The sequence below is a fragment of the Nomascus leucogenys genome, chromosome 6 (assembly GCF_006542625.1).
Source record: "Nomascus leucogenys isolate Asia chromosome 6, Asia_NLE_v1, whole genome shotgun sequence".
Taxonomy (NCBI): Eukaryota; Metazoa; Chordata; class Mammalia; order Primates; family Hylobatidae; genus Nomascus; species Nomascus leucogenys.
In genome coordinates, this window is record NC_044386.1 from 36296348 (window position 1) to 36306442 (window position 10095).

Consider the following 10095-nt stretch of genomic DNA (forward strand, 5'->3'; position numbering starts at 1 on the left):
ACTTAAGAAGTATAAGCAATTCAGGGAACTTCTGTATTCTGGAACCAGATATGTTCTGTGGCACTTTTAATTACCAGATTTTCTAAGAATACAACGTGTCACTTTCAGACCAGGCCAAACATTGAATCTCAGATTTCAGTGAAACAGTCTTATGAAAATGTAACCAGGGGTCCCTACAGTGGGCTTTACTTATTTAAAGATCACTACCAAGTCACAGGAGCATTATCAAGGGGCTACCAGGCAGCACTTGGTCAGTGTCAGTCTTCAAGGAAATGGACCTCATGATGACTACAAGTAGTGAGCCCTCCACAAATCTTGGCTGTATGAAGTATAAGAGTCCAGATCCTAACACAGAACACGGTTGTGCCCACTGTTTCTATGAAAGAGTTCTTGTGCAGAAAACTGAACATTTGCATCACTATACACTAAGTGGGAACAGCATTACAGAATGTACTTTGTATGCAGATATACCTAAAAGATCCACAACAGTACTGTCTGCAGCTTAGAATGAAGCTAAGATTTTATCCTAAACTGTTCATGTTTAATGAATAAGTCAAACCTCTGAAACTCTACTTTTCATAATTACCCTTTATTTTCATACCTCTCCTCCCTCCTCATCATATTTTTTTTTTTACTTAGTTCCAGCATTTCTCCCCAACCTTGCCTCACTGCCACCTTTCCTCCTCCCTAAAAAACTATACCATGTTGTATCATGCATGTCCCTCATGATTAGCAGACTTATATTACAGTGTTTGTTGATCTTTTCTACACACATAGCATAGGTACTCCTTAATATATTTACAACACTTGAAGTGAAAAACAAACAAACAAACAAACAAACAATTCTTTATGGGATGAGCTCTTTTTTCCATTTTCTCCAAAGGGCTTCAGTGAGAATCTAAGGTATAAGAGACTCTGGTTGTAACTGATCTCCCTTTATGGCTAAATTTTTGTAGGAGTGTTCACTGGCCTCCTAGCTTCCCTGATTTTGAATTAATCAGGTATCAGTGTTCAATTCCTCCATTTACATTCAAGCTGAGATTCAAAGGCCTTCTAATCAGGCTGCAGACTGATTATACATATACATATACATATACATATACATATACATATACATATACATATACATATACATATACACGGCCACCTGCACTCTGAAGAGGCCATTGTCTTCCGTTTCCTCTAAACAGACACATAGACGCACCAGACCTTCTTATGTGGTCTGCTAGCCTGTAATATGTACTGCCTTCACCTTCTTGAATTTTGTGAAAACCTTCATTCCAAGGCCGCTCAAGATGTGTGGTCGCAGGGAAGTCTTTACCGGCCTCTTACCAGCCATTTCCCCATATTTGCCATGACCTATCATTGCCCTCTGATTCATGTAGAGTTCTTCCCTCAATTCAATAAAGCTTTTAGGATCCGAAAATTATTTGCCCTACTTTTCTAGGCTCAACACAGTCTGTTAATGAGCAGTGCGCTTAAAACATTAGGGGTAATAAATATTTCTTTTTGCACTTTAATCTTAGGTTAAGCAACCCTTTTCTCTACTTTGATGATTTTTAAAGAAACGTAGGCTTTTCTTCAACTACTAAGCAATCTCCACTCAAACACATTCTGCCAATAGAGCCAGGTTAAGTTATCCTAATCAGCATTTGGTTTTCCTGCTTTAATGACGGATCTGCTTGGCAAACACCGCATGTTCTCATTTGTAAGTGGGAGCTGAACAATAAGAACACATTTACACAGGGAAGGGAACATCACACACCGGCTCCTTGTTGGGGGTTAAGGGGAGGGATAGCATTAGGAGAAATACCTAATGTAGGTGATGGGTTGATGGATGCAGCAAACCACCATGGCACGTTTATACCTATGTAACAAAACTGCACGTTCTGCACATGTACCCCAGAATCTAAAGTATAAAAATAAAAAAAAAAGATCAAAATTCTTATCCTGACATCCATGGCTCAGTATAATTCATCCCTACTTTTCAAACTCAGACACTTCTCAGCCCTATGCCACCTGTATTGTTTCTTGGCCAAACTGGCCAGTCAGAGTTCTTTAGGCATACCCTAAGTTCATCCAACTGCATGATTTTCATATGCGCTGCTGCCTAAAATGCATTTTCTTTTCTTACCTTTGCTTATTTGACTTCCACTGTTCCTTTAAAAGCCAAATCCATTAACACACCAATGGCCTTTGGACCCACACAACACTCTGTACCACTTAACTATAATAAAATCATATGTTAGTTGAGTAGTTGCTATTTTCTCTAACTATCTTATAGGCAGCTCTTGTCATCTGTGTTTCCCTCTAAGGTAAATATTCGCATCCAACTTTCAATTACTATCAGCTTTTAGTCATTGGGAACTTCAGACCAGTTAGACAAATCAGAAATCACAAAGAACAGGTTTTCAGGCAGTTAAGCAAGCATCTCTGCATCAAGCTATCCTTTAGAAGACAGAATGGACATTAAATATAACTATCTATCATTTCAATTCTAGTACATGTATGCTTTCTGAAAAACCTCAGTTATAGTGGAACCTTAGCCCAGGCAGAAATCAATATTGACCCTCCTTACTAGCAACCAACTATTGATGGAAAAGCCTGTTCTATCAGCTACGTACTTGTTTTCTACTTCAAAAATGAATTGCATTTAAGTCATTTAATTTTAGAGGTAAAGGGGGCAGGGAGCAACACAAAACAAAATCAAGTAACAGCAACAACAAAACCCAATGCTGATATAACTAAAGCACAGCTGACACTTCCCTTTAAAGGATGGATATTTGAGCACCTACTATGTGTAGCCACTGCAACTTCTGATCTTCTGACTCAGAGGGCAATTGTATGTTTCCCTAGTAGATTCACATTTCGTCCCAAAGCCAAACTGGTATAGCATTCTTCATATGATTATGTCAGCCCTCTGACATATGCTCGAACACATTTCATTTATTTCTGTTGCACTAAATGGTAACAAAAAGCACGTTAGCATCTGTATTACATATTACAGAAAACTAGACCAGGTCTTGGGACACTTAAAATATAAAAAAATAAGTGAGATCATTTGGATGCAATGTTTAGAACCGAGAGGGCAGCTGTATTCAATATGGACACAATTAGGGATGAAGTTATTCACTTTCCAGTTCTTTGGGTATGGATTAGCTATAGACCTTAAGAGGACTTAACTGCCCTGCTCAGATGAGGTTTAAGGGGTACCTTAAAGTTTAATATTTGTGTGCCTCTACTGATTTATGAAGCATTGCCACATTCTCCTCCTTGATTATTCACATTTAATAGCTTAAGGATATATAGGAAAGACAGTCTTCTAATTTTCAGCCTGAATGTGTGCATCTCTAGAATTTAGCTTGCCTGATACTCAAAAACAATGAGAACAAGACCATTTTAAAAATATCAGCTTAGTTATTGCATTGAGAATTGCATTTCTAGGACAGATACATTTCAGAAGCAGCTGCAGGAGTTCTGAGGAGTTTTTAATTTTAAAATCGAGGCAACTCATTTTCCTGATGGAGAAATGAAGCTCAGGCCTTATATAGCTTGTCTTACATGGCAAAGCTAGGCTGTGGGCACAGTCATTTGCAGCTTAGAACCCAAGCTCTTAACCATGAATCTATGTTGGCTTTTCAAAACCGGAGTTCCAACTATATACTTGTACATCACACCCTTGTACTTTTCGGTTTGAGATGTGATCTCTGTTTAACATCAGACATTCTTAGGGCTGTTTTTGCAAGGTAAGTGAGACAACTAAGGGCCAGAGACATTGAATAGCATGCCCAAGAAATGGTAGCACTGCCATTCACATGTAAGTCTGTTTAACTCTCTATCCTATGTCCTTTGCCACACATGAGGAAGACTTTTGTTTTGATTTCTGCTCACTGCGAGATTTTCCATTGCTAACCTAGCATCAGACTTCACATAGTAGGTAATTGCTAAGTATTCAGATAAACACCAAGGTGCAAATCATAAAGATTCATAATTGAATCCTGGCTCTACCACTTAATGATAACACCTTGGGCAAGATACTCATCATATCGGAGCCAAGAAATAGAGATATCTTTTCTATTTCAGATTACTTAAAGTGAAAGTCGAATGGGAGAAAGGAGCAGTGCTTCATTAGCCATTAAACTTTACAAAAACTAAATGAAGTAGATTCATTTATGGAGAGGCCTTCATCTGCACTTCTAGACATGGCATAAAAACAAAATAAAAAGTTTTATAGGTTAGAGAAAACCATCTGGTTCAAGGGTAATGATCTAGTTTACTGGAATCTTTTTTAAAAGAAGTAACTGGGACAGTCTCCTAATAAATGGAGATTAATTATACTCTTTAAAAACCCCAGCAGAGGGGAAAGGATTTGGAAGTGAGGTGATAATATCAAACCAAAAGTGTATTGGATTTCCTAGGATCAAGAAAGCCATACTTGGTATATGGGAAAAATATCCAAAGCCCATGCTTTTTAATCTTCCTGCATCCTAAGATTCAGTTAAACTGCACTGTGTTTAAAGGCTTTTGCTTTATTATCTCCATGATTGAAGGAATTCAAATACTTTGTTATGATTTCCACTGAACAAGTGAATCCTAAAACCACTGAATTATGAAAGTTACTCTTAGATCACGTGGTGGAGAGCTAGTTTAGATACAGCTGGATGGGCCCTACTGCCAGAGTTTGCAGTTCTGACAGGTCCCCAGCTAATGTTGATGCTGCTGGTTTGGGAATCAACTCTGAGAACTATTGTCTTAGATGAGTTCCCTCAAGCTGTGAAATACACATCAAGCTAAATGTCCAATTTTGAAAGATTGAATTAATTTGTCAAATGCAAACTTGTGTGTGGCAGCTCATCTTTCACGTAAAGATCAAAGTCTTTTTGGGAGTAACATTTTGCATCATATTGCTAGGTAGCAATAGGGTAGTTTTTTACCAAGAGACAACATTAAACCATATTTCCCTCATCCAAATTTCTTCTAAGTTGAACGGTGCTTCAAATCCAGCATTCTAGGGTTGTTACTTCCTATTTCCCTTCTCCCTTTACTCTATGGTTACCTGAAAATCTAAGTGACAGCCCTCATACATTCTGTTTACCTTCAACGTAACACTCACTCAGACTGCCCCATTCACTTAGAATTTTTACCAGTTGAACTTAGTTAAAAATCACTTTCCCCTAGCTAGCTAGTATAAATGTAGTAGGGAAAACTTGCCAGGCTGCTTCTATATTGAGGTAGTAACTTTTAGGTTCCAGAAATTTCATAAGCTTTTATGTTTTGCTATCTAGATGATGCAAGAACTAAGAAGGTTAGAAAATTAAGTATTGGGATTAAAATAAATTTGGAGGGGAGTGATATAAGTAGAGAGGAGATTCTACTTCACTTAGTAACTTCCATTTTTAGACCAGGAAGCAATTTGTTCAGATTCTACTTGCCCTAGAGAGGCAGGCTTCCTTCCAGGGTAGAAGGATGCGGGAAGGGGAGTAACCATGGCAACCTGCCCAGCTATGTGGGCAAGGATAGTATGGGGCCTGCACACACTCGGAAGAATTTTTATTTCTAGCCTAGTCATTCAGTTTAGTCCGGGTGGTCCCTCCCTCCCCACTTCCTTCTGTGACAATGCTGACTTCAGGGGGAAGGATTGCTCCTTCTCTGTCGGGAGTCTGAGAGGGTATGGGGAGGACTTAACTGAGACCAGTGAGGTCAGCCTGACCAAACCAAAGTGCAGGCTTCCAGGACGAGAACAGAGAGTAACTCCCTGTCTGTTCTAGCATGCACAAGCAAACACACTGGCTTTATTAAAATCAAGTGCTTGAATAATTAACCTTTTTCAAGTAGGTGAGGGGTATTCAATTTTCATGAAGAAATTTTCCATTTGCTTTCATTTTTCACAAAGACACTTAATTCAGTTGTTCGGGGGGAGCAATAACAAACAAACGAAACCTTCAAAATCAGATGGAAAAAAGTATTCCAAGTATATTAGATTAACTGTCTTCCCAGCAATCCTGGGGTAGGTACTATTATTCTCCCCAGATAAGCAAGCTGAAGTACAGACAGGTTATGGAATGTGCCCAAGGCCATCTAACCTGCAACCCTGTAGCTAGGATTTGAACCCAGGAAATGGTACTTCAGAAGGTAGTTATCAACTACTATCCAATTGTGCTCTGTTGGAGGCAGCCAGTGTTGCATGTTAGCCCTCTGTGTCCATACCAGGCATCATTTGTTCCCCTAATCAGGAATTTGCTTGTTTTCTGTCTTTAAGTAAAGACTGAGGAGTCTGCTTTCCTTCTGATTTCCACCAGTTAATCCAGTCAGGATATGTTGATATTATGAGTTGGGTCTCCTTTAAAGACACATATCTGATGTTAAATCTGACTCATCTGGCTGGGTGTGGTGGCTCATGCCTGTAATTTCAGCACTTTGGGAGGCCGAGGTGGGCGGATCACTTGAAGTCAGGAGTTCAAGACCAGCCTGGCCAACATGGTGAAACCCCATCTCTACTACTACCACAAAAAAAAAAAAAAAAAAAAAAAAAAAAAAATTAGCCAGGTATGGTGGCGGGTACCTCTAATCCCAACTACTCAGGAGGCTGGGGTCACAGAATCTCTTGAACCCAGGAGGTGGAGGCTGCAGTGGGTCAAGATCATGCCAGTGTACTCCAGCATGGACAACAGAGGGAGACTCTTGTCTCAAACAAAACAAAACAAAACAAAAATCTGTTTCACCCAAATATGATTTTGGCCAGCCTTTGTGCAATTCAGAGGCACAGCTTCAACTTTGGAATTACATAGTAGTGCCAGGGAGAATTTTAAAATACCACATCCTGTTACTCAGGTGTTTCATATTGCCAATCTGGTTCCCATTCTGGTTCTGTCTAAAGGGTAAAAAAGTGATGTGTTTGGTTAGTTACCTAAACCTTCCTGGCCAGTAAGCTTTCGAATCTTTCTAGCTGGGGAGATACGTTCTGATGAGCATTAGGACAACTTCAAACCCCAGGAGGGCTCACTCTCAGCAGCTTTCCCAAGCATTTCAGCATCTCAGCTTTGTCTTTAAGAAGAGCAATAATTACATCCTCAGGTCAAGAGAATGAGGAAGAGAAACACGCAGAGCCTTCAAAATTATCCAGATGAAATATCAGTGGTAACAAACTTAGGTTTATGGACATATGAGGGTAGAGTTAGAAATGAAGCAGCATAAGAGCCCATGTCACAGCAAAGCCTCCTGCTTGGCCAGGAGCACTCAGCAAGGAAGATATCTTCCTGCTCCCTTAACCTTCAGGTAACCAAGGCCTGGTTGAGCAGGCCAGTAAATATCATCCCCAAACAGCTGGTCAGCAGCTGCCAGAGGTCCCCGTACTACCTTCATGCCAACAAGTGCCTTAAAAGCAGTACCCTTCAACCCAAACAAGGCGAGTGAAATCCATTCAACCTTTGGAGAAAGACAACAAATGGGCCTAATGCACAGGAATTTGGACTTTCAGTTTAATCTGAAACTATAAAAGTCTTTAGCAGAAATGCAAACTCTGGATTTTGCCCTTCACAAATTAGACAAGGTTTTTAACAAGTGCTTTCTTCCCTCATTTACATCCTCAGGTAAAAATCAACCATCAAGATCAAAGATCCCCAGAATGGCAAATACATATGTGTATGGGTTCAAAGTTGGAAGACATTCCTCTACCATCTACTTATTCTGGTTATACATTAAAGCATAGGAGGGCATAGCTGAAAAATAACTGGTTTCTAGGTCAGTCATTTGGATAAGAAGGGATCCATCAAGCTGGGAGTGGGAAAAGAAGGGGGAAGTTACTCATCAACAACAGGAAAAAGAATTTAGTTGGCCTTAGGAGGAAACTGATTAAGGATTTGGAAGAAGTGGTCTGTCCCAGAAATCCACATTGGCAAAGACCACCAGGTCTTCTTCATGCTTTCTCTAGAAGACTTTCCCATTGTACTCTCCTTGTTGTCTTAAGTGTGGCATTATTTCCACAAGTCCAGCACTCCACCAAAAAGGTCCTTTTCCAAAGATTTCAAAGGGCTCAAGCCTCGAATACTCCCGAATTCTCAAGGCAGCAAACTTTCTTACAGTGTCACTGAGGGCCATCGCCCTTCCAAGAGGGGAGACACAGAACCTGGAATGGGCAGGGCACCTGGCCCAGAGAAAAGCAGCCTCCTGAAGTCTGGCTGCTGGGGTAAGAAGCATGGCGACGAGCCATTTGGTAGCTGCAAGCTCCCTACTCCCCAGCTAGTTCTTCCCTCCCCAACAGCCAGTAGGTGCTTTGTGTGAGAAGCCAACCTCAAGACTGTAAGGACAATGAAGTATACATGTCATCAAAGCCATTCCAAGAGGCTTATCAGACATCTCAAAGGCATTTTTTGTAGATGCCTTCTTTCCACTCCCATTACTTCTGTTTGCATTAGTTATATCTTACCTCCTTCTCCCCCAAGCCCCTGCTTTGCCTGCCTAAGGCCAGAAATTTTTTCATTAAGTCACTTTATAGAGCAATAGCAACATTTACTATTCGTGAAGTCGCCCCTCCATAATTTTTAAGTCTTTCCATGTGTCTGGAAGCTTGTTTCTGCTCTTCTCGGTTTACAGAGTGGCTCTCTTCCTTCCAAACAAAAACTAAAAAGAAAGGGGAAAAGGTGGGGGGTGGTTGGGGTGGAGATAACATCCAGATTCCTTAAGTGTTTTTAATCCAGTTAAATTTCCCTTTGGACTCAGCTCCCTGCTGAAACTGTCTGTGGACCAGAATTCCAGGCTCAGAATTAAGTCAAGAGGGAAAGACGGCAGAAACAAATAACAGAGTCAGCTCTATGCTATGAAAACCGCTATGTTGACTGAGGCTCCACGGTTTTAACCCATTCATTTTTCCCCCCTTTTTTAGAATTCTTACTTAATCTTTTTAACCAGCTTACAACAGGCAGGCAAGCACCATATAAACCATGCTCCCTGCTCCGGGGGATATAAAACAAGTTTCTTAAGTCCCTTGGGTAGATACTTCCTTAGGAATGCCGGTTTAAGACAAAAGTTCACATTTTAATGCCATATGTTGTCAGTCACCAGGAAAAAGCTCCTTATGGGCACAAGCCAGGTCCCCAGCCTTTGTCACACAGCAAAAATAAACACCCTTCGAGGAGTTAATTAGGCGGTCAGCAGCCACCTCAGTGTCCAAGGAGGGCTGCCCGCAGACCTTTTACACACACACACACACACACACACACACACACACACACACGACACAAAAGGAGGCGTTTGTTAAATGTCACAAGCTGGGCATCTGGAGTCGGATTCGAAAGGTAAATACATTCCGTGGAAACATTCCTCAGATGTCAGGCCACAAAACTGCTGGTTTCCCCAAGCACACGGTCTCATTTCTAAGATTCCCCACAGCCCAAGGTCTGTACCCAAAGAAGGGTAGCGGGGGGTGAGAGACGGGGAGCAAAGGAGAGAAGGAGATCTTAAAAAAAAAAAAAAAAAAAAGAAATGGAGCCAGAGGGAAGAAGGGTTTCCAAGCTACTCACCGGCTAGCTATTGCCTCCGCGAAGCGAGCATGACTTCCCCGCGCCCGGAGCCTCCAGGCTGCAGCGCAGCGGATGCGGCGGGCCTCGCTTAAATAGCCGCCGGCCGGGAGCTTCGGAGCCGCGCGGCCACTCCCGGCGATAGATATGGTTCTAATCAGATGCTGGCAGCTGAGGACTCCCCAGGAATGTGCCAGGATGTTTTTGCTGCCTGGGCTTGGTAACTCCCCCTCAACGTGTCTGCAGAGTCTTCCAAACTTAACTGTTTATTAACTCGCGCTGCAGCGGCGCAGAGGACCTGGCTCCCCTGGGCTCCGCGAGCCCCACCAGCTGGGGGCGATCGCAGGGACCCAGCGACGGGAGGGGAAATGTGTTCGGGGCGAAGTCAAAAGCCCCAGACCAACGCGGGCGGGGGGCGGGTGCAAATAAGGACAGGAAAGGGAAGCTCTGGAGGAAAGGGGTGGGATCCACCGAGCTTCGTTTCACAGATCCGTTCCCTGGATTGCCACTGCGAGTGATGTGGCACACGGAATCATCCTAACCAACCCGTTGGGGCCCTTTGAACAAAGGGCTGCCTTTA

The 10095-nt window shown here is 42.0% G+C and overlaps 1 protein-coding gene across 1 annotated transcript in view; it reads right to left on the reverse strand.

Annotated features, from left to right (window-relative positions):
* Positions 1-9812, reverse strand: part of DAB2 (DAB adaptor protein 2) — a 55265-nt gene extending 45453 nt beyond the window's left edge. Inside the window, exon 1 of the mRNA XM_003274368.3 lies at positions 9519-9812. The gene's annotated coding sequence lies outside the window, so the exon portion shown is untranslated. The remainder of the gene's footprint in view (positions 1-9518) is intronic.
* Between the last annotated feature and the right edge of the window lie 283 nt (positions 9813-10095).